General features: G+C 39.1%; 1 non-coding gene across 1 annotated transcript; it reads left to right on the top strand.

Annotated features, from left to right (window-relative positions):
* Window positions 1–10,547: 10,547 nt before the first annotated feature.
* On the top strand, window positions 10,548–10,652 carry LOC149837917 (small nucleolar RNA R71). Its single transcript, XR_016432290.1, has one exon. It is a non-coding gene; the product is annotated as a small nucleolar RNA R71 (small nucleolar RNA).
* Window positions 10,653–13,310: the final 2,658 nt, after the last annotated feature.

Genomic DNA, 13,310 nt, shown 5'->3' with positions numbered 1-13,310 from the left:
CTCCGAATGAGCTGAAATTTGGTCTGCAGTCAAATAACACGTCAATAAAGTGAATAGAACAAATTTTTTTGGAAAACACAAAATTTTTGCACAGAAAATAACGCTTGTGCGACAGGGCAAAAATCGGGTTTTTATTTGAGTGCACTATTCACTTTATGAATCTATTTAAACACTATAAAATGCAAATTAAACCTAATACAATCTAAATGACACTAAATAACAGTGTATATGCAGATGAATATTACGATTATGCTAAATGCATGACGAATGAAATACAATAAGCAAGTTATGACTAAAGCTACGTTAAATAATGATGCGAATGCAACTATGCTACTCAATGAAATGCGATTCTAATTAACTATGTTAACTACTAAATAACTACGAGTCAACTAAGCACAATGCACAAATCACACACACGAAACAAATATAATTTACGCACACACACTTCTACCCTATACTAAATCAAATAACTAAACTAATTAACCTAAAATCAACATAATTAACATCTAAATGAAATTAAATCCACTAAAGAACAAGGCTAGGGTTAGGGTAGAATCGGTTGACTCAAATAGGCTCGGTTTTGACTTGACTAAGTTCGGGTTGGCTTGGGTGAACTCGGTTTGGATTAGGTAGGCTTGGGTTGGATTGGGACTCGACTAGGGTTAGGTTTTGACTTGACTAAGTTTACTAAGACTAGGTTGACTTGGTTTAGGGTTGACTTAGTCAACTAAGGTCGGTTTGACTTAGGTTGGGAGAGATAGGCTCGGACCAAGGTTGACTCGACTTGGACTAACGTTGACTCGACTAGGCTTGACCTAACTAGTTGGGTTCAGTTGACTGAGGATTGGGTTCGGTTTAGTCTATGCCTTGACTTAGGTTTGGCTTTTGACTAAGTTAGGTTTAACTAAAACTCAGTTGGACTCGGTTTTGAGTTGACTTAGTCAACTAGGTTCGGATTTACTTAAGTGGAATCGGTTTGACTTAGATAGGGTTGGACTAAAGCTTGACTAGGGTTAGGTCTAGGTCTTTGACTAGGCTCAAGTTGGGTTAAGTAGGGGTTAGGTTTGACTCGACTAGGCTTGGCTTAGATTAGGTTAGGTAGACTCGGTTGACCTAAACTTAGGTTAGGGTTGACTCAACTAGGCTTGACTAGGGTTGGGTCTTGGTCTTGGACTCGACCTAGGTTTGGTCTAAGCTTTGACTTAGACTAAGCTAGGTTTTGACTAGATTAACGACTCACCTAACCAAGTCAATCTAATTGACTAGGTTAGATTAGGTTCAATAGGTAGGGTCGGTTGACTCAAACTAAGGGTTGACTTGACTAGACTCAAGTGGGTTTAGACTAGGGTTTGACTCGACCTAAGCTCGGTTTTGACTAGGTTCAATAGAATCGGTTTTGACTAGGTCAAGGGGGTTTAGACTAGGGTTTGACTCCCTTAATTAGGTCGACTAAATTAGTAGCCTATTAATTATTCTAAATTAATTCCAAGCAAACAATTTTAATGTAGAAGGTTGGGAAAAGAAAGTAATAATTGAAAATGCTCAAACTTTGAAAGGATTTGGATTCTCAAAAATCGCCCCACTTAATGAGGGAGTTACACTCCTTAATTGCCTTTAAAGCTCATTTTGGAAAAATGAAAAGTCTAATCTAGAAATCCACAATTTTTTCCTTTTCAAGATGAAATTGAATTGCCTTTAATTCTTTATGGAAATCGTGGAGCCTAAATTAAAGGATTACTTAAGTTCAAAAACTCTTTCCAACACTAAATAATAACTCCTTCTTTAAGGCAAAATCAAAATTTAACTTTCCCTTAAATGCCTCACACGATTTTTGAAGAAACTCCTCTTTTTAAAAACTTTCCAAATTTCAATTACTTTAATTACCTCCATTCTAAAAAATCGCCAACTTCAATTGGTGCTACTTTCTACACTAATGCAATTAAGACTACCTCGGGAATAAAAGGAATTAAATAGAAAACCGATTTTCTAGGATTAAATGCTACCCTAATTCCTAAAACCTACTTAATTGATCCCTAAAAACGGCTAGGAAAGAAAACCCTAATACATTGAACCTAGACACCTTCCTAACTTAACTAATTGTAATTAATAATTTCTAAAAAAATCAACCAAGAGCTCAAGGGGAGCTCTAATGGCTGCCGCCCCTCCTTGGGGAAGAAGAAGACTAAAAATAAAATAAAAAAAATAAAAACATAAACTAACAAAAAATGATTTTACTAATTACTCACTATTTTGAAAAAAATTAAATTAAAACATAATAAAAAGAACTCCTAATTACACAAATGCTAACAAGAACAGCACTATGCTGGAATTGAAAACATAAAGAAAAGAAAACTTGATTTTTGTAATTTTTTCAATAGACTCAAAACACAAAAACCCAAAATGATTAAAACAATTAGTTAAATCAATCCTAAAACAATGAAATGACTAACACAAGTTTATGCTACTGTTAACATACTAAACACATAGCAAACCACATGACTTACCAACCTAAACACACTTTTAACAAAAATGCAAAGATCGGCTAGAATACCTCTAGCCGATTTTTTTTTCTTTTTCAAAAAATAAAATCAAAACAAGACACAAGCAAAACCCACGACTAAGATGAATCAAAATGAACTTTAATAAGTGAATTTTCTGCAAAACAACTCAATACACATGCTGGACAGAAAAGAAAAAAATCGAAACAAAAATATTTTTTGTAAAAACCAAGAATCGGCTAGAAATTGTCTAGCCGATTTTTGTATTTTTGTTTTTTCAATTGAAATCAAAATCACAGCACACAACCAAACGACTAAGATGAATAAAAATGGAATTTTATAATTGGTTTTTCAGTAGAACAGACCCAAGAACACCTATGACAAACTTGAAGAATCGGCTAGATGAAGATCTAGCCGATTTTAAGGAAAAGGATGAAAAATCTAAAAAAATCGATTCCAATGAATCAAGCTAACAAATAAACCTAATCTAACGTGCTGGCCTATGCACGGAATCTAATCTAAGGTTGAAACAAAAATAAAAATAAGAAACACACAGAAAATAAAAAAATAAAATCCAACACTCAATTTCGGTTTTAGCTAGAAGAGAAGGAAGAAGAAGACCTACCTCTTGGAAGATCCGACAACCGGGGGGATGAAGAAGAGCGGACCGTGGCTGGAGTAGGACGTCCTAAACAGTTCGAGGATGCTGGACTTCACCAAAAAAAAGCACCTTTGCAGCTGCTACACGTTGGAGATCCACCGACGATGGAATGTGAGCCGATTCTCGATCGGAGTGTGTAGAAAGCCGGATGGAGGTAGGGTCGGCTCACCTTGTTGGTGTGTTTTACACTACCGCACAAGGTTAATGGTCTCCACCTCTGCTACACCTGCAAAAATACAGAAAAGTGGTGAAACTACAGCAAGGAGAAAGAAAGAAATGGAAAGGAACACAAGGGAGATCGAAAATATGCTTGAAAATCAAGCATAGACCGGTCTTCAATGGCCAAAACGTGGAGGGAAATGGAGAGGAAGGAGCTGCTGGAGTAAAATCACTGTAGGGGGCATCCAAACACAGCCAAAGACGCCTAGGGTTTGCTGGAATATTTTATTTATACTTTTGATAATTTTCAGAAACACTGTTATAAAAAAAATATTTTCTATGCGCCTCTTTCTGGGGGGTTTTCAGAAAAACTTTTTAAAATGGATATGGATAGGCGTGTGGGTTTGGTTTTGGGCTTTCTAGGAGTTGATTCAAGGTCCAATTAACCTAATTGGGTCGGATATGGATCCGATCCACCTCAAAATCTGTGCCCAAACACTAAAATAGCCATAACTTTCTCATTTTAACTCCGATTTTTCTGAAATTCGAACCATAACCCCTTACTATCAAAACACATCTAAACATGGGTTTAAAACCTTAAACTTATTATAAAATGCATGAAAAATTTGTTAACATGATGTGCATTTCATGCATCATCAAATACCCCCATGCTTGAATGTTTGTTAGTCCCTTAACAAACCCTAATTATGATATGCCACAGAGACAAGAAATACTAAACATGAATGCATAATACTAACTCACTTTCGTAGAAATCACAGTTGTATTTAGCGTATGCAACAAGCCCTTTAAACCCCTAGCTTACACTAGTGGACGAGTAAGGTCTCGTGAGGGTTTGCAGAGATGCTACCCACAAACATCAATGAAATGCGAGGATGATCTTTCAAAAATATTAGGCTCTTAAGAATACAGTTGTAACAAATATTTCATGTAATTGACATTCTCAAAACAAGTTTAAAAATCTCATGCCACCACAGTAAAAATTCTTTTCCTTCACTTTTCTAATATTGTAGCTAGTTCATGATTTTTCTCGGAAAGTCAAGTATTCTCATGTTTTACTCATTTATTCTCACTTATATATTTTCTGCACAGTAATACACATATATGTCTAAGCAATAAAATTTTTCTCATTCAGCACATTCTTTTTCTTTCATTTTCACTCTTCTTTTTTTTTTCAACTTTTGATCTCTTGAGCATTCTTCTCATATAAGCACTATTTTGAATAGTCAGTTTTCGTGACCCGTGTAGCGAGCTTTGGGTCAGTGACTCCCAAGTCGGCCGACCTTAGGGCACTAGATACAGAGTATCCCTCGGACTTAATTGCTCGAGTCACTAGACCTTCTATTCTAATAGTTTATGTATAGTTTTCCTCTCGTCCTGTGCAATGTCTCTATCTCTTAGGCTTTCTATGCAGTCCATGTAACAAGCTTTCGAACCGGTGGCTCCGAAACCAACTGGCTTTGGGGCACCAGGTGTAAAACACCCTTCAGATTCTACTTACTCGAACTACAAAGGCCACAGATATCGACTTAGACAAGAAGATGATCTCCTTCGTTATCCTTTTTGTTAAGAGACTCAAACATTTCATCTCGTGTCTGAGTTCCACTACTAGGATTCACGAAGACATCAACAACTAAACGTAGCTCTATTCTTTTAAACTCATTTTTCAAACACATCTTTCCATTGCTTATTTCTTTCACAAAACATACTGTGCATACTTATACTAAAGTGATTCAAAATTTTCTAACAATTAAATACTATCTTTTCTTTGAATTTTCTCATAAATAACTACTCTATTTGACTCAGTTCAAAAAAAAAATTATGGGGCTTAAAAATTTATAAACTGTTAGATTATGCCAAAAACAATCATATATGCTACAACTTGTTCTCAAATGCCTACTTTGATTACCAGTAATAAAAAAATTTTGAAATTTTTGTGTGCATGCATCTAAACCACCCCCCCATGCTTGAATGACACTGTCCCTAGTGTCATACAAAATAAATAAAAATGTAATGCAAATGCACACTAAAAGACACTAACAAAAATATGGGAGAAAGGATAGATACAACCTGATTTGCTCTGAGCTTCTGAAGTTGAGTTTCATCTGATCTTTGAATTCTTTGAAAGCTCTTCCATGCACCTGGTAACTGATACACTAAGTGTTAGATTCATCCTGCATACATCAAAACAAATGTTAGCACATATGAAATGAAATACTGAATAAAGAAAAATACTAAAATGCAAAATAACTAATGTACATATGATACATCCCTCAGGTTGAATCCTCATGCCTTCGTGAGATGCACTATCTCACACTCACCATCCTGCAAGGAATTTGAAATAAAGGGCTTCAATCTTTGCCCATTCACCTTAAATGTACCTTGGGTCATAGGATCGAATAATGTCACTGCTCCATGGGGAAATACTTCTTTCACAATGTAAGGACCTGTCCATCTCGATCTTAATTTCCCTGGGAATAAATGCAAACGAGAATTGTATAGCCACACTTTTTAATCTGGCTCAAACACTTTCCTGACAATATGCTTATCATGAAATGCTTTCGTGCGGGCTTTGTATAATTTGGCATTCTCATACGCATCATTCCTGAGTTCCTCTAATTCTGAGAGCTGCAGTGCTCTCTCTTTGTCAGCATGGGTGAGGTCAAAATTCAATTTCTTGATAGCCCAGTACGCTCTATGCTCTAGCTCGACAGGAAGATGGCATGCTTTCCCGAATACAAGGGGATACGGGGACATGCCAATGAGTCTTAAATGCAGTTCTATATGCCCAAAGTGCATCATCTAAGCGTTGGGACCAATCCTTGCGGTCCGGACGAACTGTCTTTTCTAAAATTCGCTTAATCTTCCTATTGGACACTTCAACCTGTCCACTAGTCTGCGGATGATATGGAGTGGTGAATCTATGATTGACAGAATATCTTCTCAGCAGGGAAGCTATCTGTACATTCCTAAAATGCTTGCCACCATCGCTAATCATCGCACGTGGCACACCAAAACGACTGAAAATGTTGTGCTTAATGAACTTAAGCACTACTCTGTGATCATTGGTCTTGGTTGCCACAGCCTTGACCCATTTGGACACATAATCAACTGCCACCAGAATGTATAAATTTCAGCATGAAGGCGGGAATGGTCTCATGAAATCAATGCCCCAAACATCAAAAATCTCGACTATCAAAATCGGAAGCAAGGGCATCATATCCCTCTTAGACATGTTCCCAATCTGCTGACATCGAAGACATCGCCTACAGAACTCATGAGCATCTCTGTGGAGTGTGGGCCAATAAAATCCTGACTGCAAAACCTTTGCAGCCGTCTTCCTACTACTAAAATGCCCTCCACAGGCTAATGAATGGAAAAAATTCAGAATGGACTGGTACTCCTCCTCCGGAACACATCTCCTAATGATCTGGTCTGCACAGTATTTGAACAACTCTGGTTCATCCCAATAATAGTGCCTCACCTGAGATAGGAATCTCTCACGCTCATTCTTGTTCCAATGCTCAGGTATCTGCCTCAAAACCAGATAATTCACAATATCTGCAAACCAGAGTAACTGCGGTGTACTGACTGACATAATCTGCTCATCGGGGAAAGAATCACTGATCGGCTTCTGATCTTGCGTGGTCTCCACGATCAGTCTGGAAAGATGGTCTGCTACTACATTCTCGCTTCCCTTCTTATCTCGAATCTCGAGATCAAACTCCTGTAGTAGAAGAACCCAACGAATCAATCTCGGTTTGGTGTCTTTCTTATTCAACAAATATTTCAATGCCGCATGGTCAGAATAGACAACCACCTTCGAACCGAGTAAATAGGACCTGAACTTGTCCAATGCGAAAACTACCGCAAGTAGCTCCTTCTCTGTCGTAGTATAATTCATCTGAGCATCAGACAGAGTTCTACTCGCATAGTAGATCACATAGGGCTTCCTATCAATGCGTTGTCCTAAAATAGCCCCCATAGCATAATCAGATGCATCGCACATAATCTCAAATGAGAGAGTCCAATCCGGAGGTCTCAAAATGGGTGCAGTAATCAAGGCCTCTTTGAGAATCTCAAAGGCCTTCATGCAATCCTCACCGAAAACAAAGGGCTCGTCTTTCTCTAATAAAGTGCAAAGCGGTCGAGAGATTTTACTGAAATCTTTTATGAACCGCCTATAAAAATCCGCATGCCCTAAAAATGATCGAATCTGCCTCACAGAGGTGGGTGGAGTCAAACGGGAGATGGATTCCACCTTAGCTCTGTCAACCTCAATGCCACGCTTGGACACAATATGTCCGAGCACAATCCCCTCCTGGACCATAAAATGGCTCTTTTCCCAACTCAGGACGAGATTTGTCTCCGCACACCTACTCAGTACTCGAGCAAGTTTTTGGAGGCAATCTTCAAAAGAAGAGCCATAAACTGAAAAGTCATCCATGAAAACTTCCATCACATCATCAATCATGTCCGAGAAGATAGCAAGCATACACCTCTGAAAAGTAGCCGGGGCATTACGGAGCACGAACGGCATACGTCTGAACGCGAAGGTGCCATAAGGACATGTAAACGTAGTCTTCTCCTGGTCGTCAAGATGGACAACTACCTGATTGTGTCCTGAATATCCATCTAGAAAGCAGTAGTAGCTCTGCCCTGCGAGTCTCTCTAAGATCTGATCAATGAATGGCAATGGGAAATGATCTTTCCTAGTTGCCACATTCAGCTTCCTATAATCGATGCAGACTCGCCATCCTGTGGTGGTTCTCATCGGAATTCTCTCACCCTTCTCGTTCTCAACCACAGTGAGTCCTGACTTCTTCGGCACAACCTGAATCAGACTGACCCACTGGCTATCAGAAATAGGGTAAATGATTCCAGCATCCAACCACTTCACCACCTCTTTCTTCACCACTTCCTTCATGTTGGGATTTAACCTTCTCTGCATATCCCTAAATGGCTTGACTTCCTCATCACAATGGATTTTATGCATGCAGAATGAAGGATCAATCCCCTTCAGATCAGCAACTCCCCAGCCAATCGCTGCCTTGTGCTCTCGAAGAATAGTCAGCAATCTCTGTTCCTGCTCCTTAGTGAGCAAGGACGAGATGATCACAGGCAGAGTCTCCTCATCTCCGAGGTATGCATACTTTAGTGAATCCGGTAAGGGTTTCAACTCGAGTTTCAGAGGTGACTCGATCGAGGACTTGGCGGGGGTCTCCGCAAGTGGTGGAAGAGTCTCAATGGCGGCTCCCCAAGGTGGTCTTTCTGACGACACTCTAGACACATCTACACTATCTACACCGCTATTCTTCTCTATATGGTACAAATCTAAAGACTCCTCAGTAATATACAACTCGGGCTGCTCCTTCACTAACTCATGTGCAATATCTACATGATAGCAGTCCATGTCTCCCGCTGGTCCCATCGCGGCATTGAAAATATTCAGCTTTACCTTCCTATTGCCGAATAAGAGATCCATGGCTCCAGTCCTACAGTTGATGCACGCATTGGCAGTCGCCAAGAACGGTCTGCCTAAAATAATCGGAGTCTGGTGCTGGCTGTCTACTCCTTCCATATCAAGAATAATGAAATCGACTGGAAAATAAAAGTCATCCACCTTAACTAGCACGTCCTCCAAGACATCTCTTGGTACCTTGACAGAACGATCTGCCAGTTGAAGTGTAATCGGAGTCGATCTCATCTCTCCTAGCCTGAAAGAATCAAAGAAATACCCGGGCAGAATGTTCACGCTTGCTCCAAGATTGAGCAATGCGCGTTCTATCCGGATGTTCCCTATGGTACACGCAATGATAGGGGCTCCAGGGTCCTTGAGCTTTGGTGGTGTCTGATGCTGAAGTACTGAACTCACCTGCTCAGTCAGATGGACCCTGTTAGGAACTCTTTCTCTAGATTTACGCTTCTGCGTACATAGTTCCTTCAGGAATTTGGCATATGCCGGCACCTGCTGAATCGCATCGAGCAAAGGTAGGTTGATCTGCACATGCTTGAATATGTCGAGCATGTCCTGGATCTTTGCACCCTGCTTCCCTCTAAACCCGAGAGACTCTAATGCTTTGGGATAGGGTGGTGGGGGAATATACTCTGCTGGCTCCTCCTCTTTGTGAGAAGGCTCACTCCTATCCTTCTTCTTCTCTGAGGATGAAGATGATGATGATGAAGATAATGAAGATGATGATGGAGATGGGGATGATAATGATGGCTGAGCCGAAGTAGGTGAAACAATGGTCTCTGGCTCCTCTATCATCTTTCTACTATCGACATGAAACTCACGTCCACTCCTCAGGGTCATAACAGATTTGGCCTGCTGCTGTGTCTCAGTATGAAACAGGTCTCCAGTCATCTGGTCCTTGCCCTTCGGGTTCATGATAGCTTGACTCGGTAATGTACCCTTAGGTCTCCTACTGATGGCCTCAGCTAACTGTCCCATTTGCGACTCTAACTTCGCAATGGACTGCGTATGTGAGCTCAATATCTGGCTACACTTATCAAAGACGTTCTGATTAGAGGTTTTCACCTCTTGGAATGCCTTGAGAAGTCTCTCCTCAAAAGATGTCTGCGGAGCAGACTCCTGCTGAATCGGGGGAGTGACTGAAGAAGAAGAAGACTGAGAATAGTTCGGTCTTTGAAATGACTGAGTAAAAGATGGCTGCCGAACTGGCTAAGAGGATGTAGGCATCTGCATGGAAGACTGTGGATTCTTCCATGAAAAATTGGGATGGTTACGCCAACCCGGATTATATGTCGATGAAAATGGGTTATTCGGTGGTCTGACGTAACCCTGAGCTGCCTGAACTTGTTCTTGAACAAATTCAGGGTACTGAGCTGCCGAAGGGCACTCAGTGATCTCGTGTGTCGGACTGGCACAAAGAGTACACACCTGCTGTATAGTGGATGGTCCTGAGAGAAGCTGGTCCAGCTTCTAAGCAATCATGTCTACCTTGCACTGTAGTGCAGTAGATGGACCAATCTCAAGAACACCAACTTTCTTCTGAATGCTGGGTGTGGCTCTATCAGAATGAGAGCTCGAAGCATGGTGGAGGGAATTCTCGGCCAATGTATCAAATAACCTCCATGCTTCATCCTCGCTTTTCAGCATGAATGTCCCTCCACATGAAGAGTCGATCATCTGACGATTCTTGTCAGACAATCCATCGTAGAAGCTCTGCACCAGTTGCCATTTCGGCACCTGATGATGGGGACATTTCCTGAGGAGATCCTTCATTCTCTCCCAGGTCTCATGAAAGCGCTCACCATCTAGCTCTGAAAAGCTAGTGATGGCTCTACAATATTGGTTCGTACGACCAATGGGAAAATATTTCCAAAGAAACTCCTGTTGCAATTGATCCCATGACTCTATTTCTACAGAATCTAAGGACTTTAGCCAATACTTGGCTTTGTCCTTCAATGAGAAAGGGAATAGAGTCAATCTCAAAGCATCATCATCGAAATTCTGTATCTTTACTGTAGAACAGATTTCGAGGAATTCATCTAAATGCCGGTAGGGATCCTCGTGACTAAGGCCATAAAAGGATGGAAGCATCTGAATAATGCTGGCCTTAATCTCATAATGCGGCGCTCCTACATCGGGTCTCCGAATGCAGGATGCCTGAACATAGTCTGTGGGAATGAAGTATTCCCGTAGAGGGCGTGGATGAACTGGGGGTGGAGGATCCATGTCAGCCATTGTTGTCGAACTTCGATGAGAATGTAAAATTCTCTCTGGGTTGTCAACAAATGGGTGTAATGAGGTTCCTAAACCTCGTCGCCCCTGCATACACTGGTACTAAGACCAGATGTAAGCAAACGACCTAAATCTAAATCTAAACTAACACAGGTACTAAAATGTAAATAAAACAAATAACAATAACTAAAAACAAACAGATATGATATCTATCTATGTCAGAATTCTATAACTAAATAAATAAATAACACAGTAAACTATTCTACAATACTAAAACAAATAAATACAGGAAATCACAAACTATGTTTTTCTAAAACCCACTTGTCTAATCGCTCCTTGTAGGATGAAAATTGAGTGAATCCTAGAAAGAACAGTACGTGAATCCTATATTTACTAACTATGTTAATCCTATATTCACTTACTAATCCTACTAACTAAAAAAAGAAAACAAATAATCAACTAACTAAAACAAATTAATAAATCAAACTCTAAGAAATAAAGTAATTAATTCGTCGTTCCCCGGCAACGGCGCCAAAATTTGGTTGATATTTTGAAATGATCTTTTCAAAACAAGTATTTTCAATAAACTTTGGAAAATCGTCAACCAAAAATATAAAAACCGACTTTCCACAAAGTGGCAAGTTCGGGTCGAATCCTCAGGGAACAGGAATTAATCAAGATAGTTCTAGAAAATTTGATTTATTAATTACAAATATCAATCTACAATTATAAAGTTAATACAACTACAATTAATCACTAAAGTGGAAATAAAAAGCAATTCAGTCTTCTGCTCCACACCAAGGGTATTTCCGTCTTTTCGCCAACTATTGTTCTTCGCACTTGGAAAATAACCCTGGAAAATAAATATGCTTTTCAACCTAAAAATGAAAGAAAATACAAAGTTAGTATTTTAATCTAAGAAGTAAAACTATAAATGAACCTAAGTCTAATTTTATAAAATTAATAAAACAAATGCTACTTATCAATCAAAAATTAAATAAAATACTAAACTAATTCTAAAATTAGCTAAATTAATTCTACTGATGCTGTATGATGATTATGCAACTCCTAAAATGCAGAAACTACTGAAAACAAGTTTAAAATGCCGAAACTAAGAAAATTACGAAACTGCCACTAACTAGTGTAAAATAGATTTCTGACAGGTTATCGGAAAACCACTGTTTGACAGAGCAAACGAGGTCCGATTTTCCCGAAATTCATTTTGTTCTGCAACTGACAGATTTAACAATCTAACAATTTTTACATAATGGAAAAACAGTATCTGGAACTCCAGATATAAGCGTTTCAAATCTGGGAAAAATCAGGATATCGAAAGTCCTGTAATTTGAAATCCAGAAAAAGCGGTTTTCGCAAAACGCTTAAAAATCAGACCAAATCAACTCCGAATGAGCTGAAATTTGGTCTGCAGTCAAATAACACGTCAATAAAGTGAATAGAACAAAATTTTTTGGAAAACATGAAATTTTTGCACAGAAAATAATGCTTGTGCGACAGGGCAAAAATCGGGTTTTTATTTGAGTGCACTATTCACTTTATGAATCTATTTAAACACTATAAAATGCAAATTAAACCTAATACAATCTAAATGACACTAAATAACAGTGTATATGCAGATGAATATTACGATTATGCTAAATACATGACGAATGAAATACAATAAGCAAGTTATGACTAAAGCTACGTTAAATAATGATGCGAATGCAACTATGCTACTCAATGAAATGCGATTCTAATTAACTATGTTAACTACTAAATAACTACGAGTCAACTAAGCACAATGCACAAATCACACACACGAAACAAATACAATTTACGCACACACACTTCTACCCTATACTAAATCAAATAACTAAACTAATTAACCTAAAATCAACATAATTAACATCTAAATGAAATTAAATCCACTAAAGAACAAGGCTAGGGTTAGGGTAGAATCGGTTGACTCAAATAGGCTCGGTTTTGACTTGACTAAGTTCGGGTTGGCTTGGGTGAACTCGGTTTGGATTAGGTAGGCTTGGGTTGGATTGGGACTCGACTAGGGTTAGGTTTTGACTTGACTAAGTTTACTAAGACTAGGTTGACTTGGTTTAGGGTTGACTTAGTCAACTAAGGTCGGTTTGACTTAGGTTGGGAGAGATAGGCTCGGACCAAGGTTGACTCGACTTGGACTAACGTTGACTCGACTAGGCTTGACCTAACTAGTTGGGTTCAGTTGACTGAGGATTGGGTTCGGTTTAGTCTATGC

The sequence above is a fragment of the Nuphar pumila genome, chromosome 5, assembly GCF_984573655.1.
Source record: "Nuphar pumila chromosome 5, dmNupPumi1.hap1.1, whole genome shotgun sequence".
Taxonomy (NCBI): Eukaryota; Viridiplantae; Streptophyta; class Magnoliopsida; order Nymphaeales; family Nymphaeaceae; genus Nuphar; species Nuphar pumila.
Note: the sequence above shows the minus strand (reverse complement) of the source record. Positions and strands in the feature narration are given on the sequence as shown.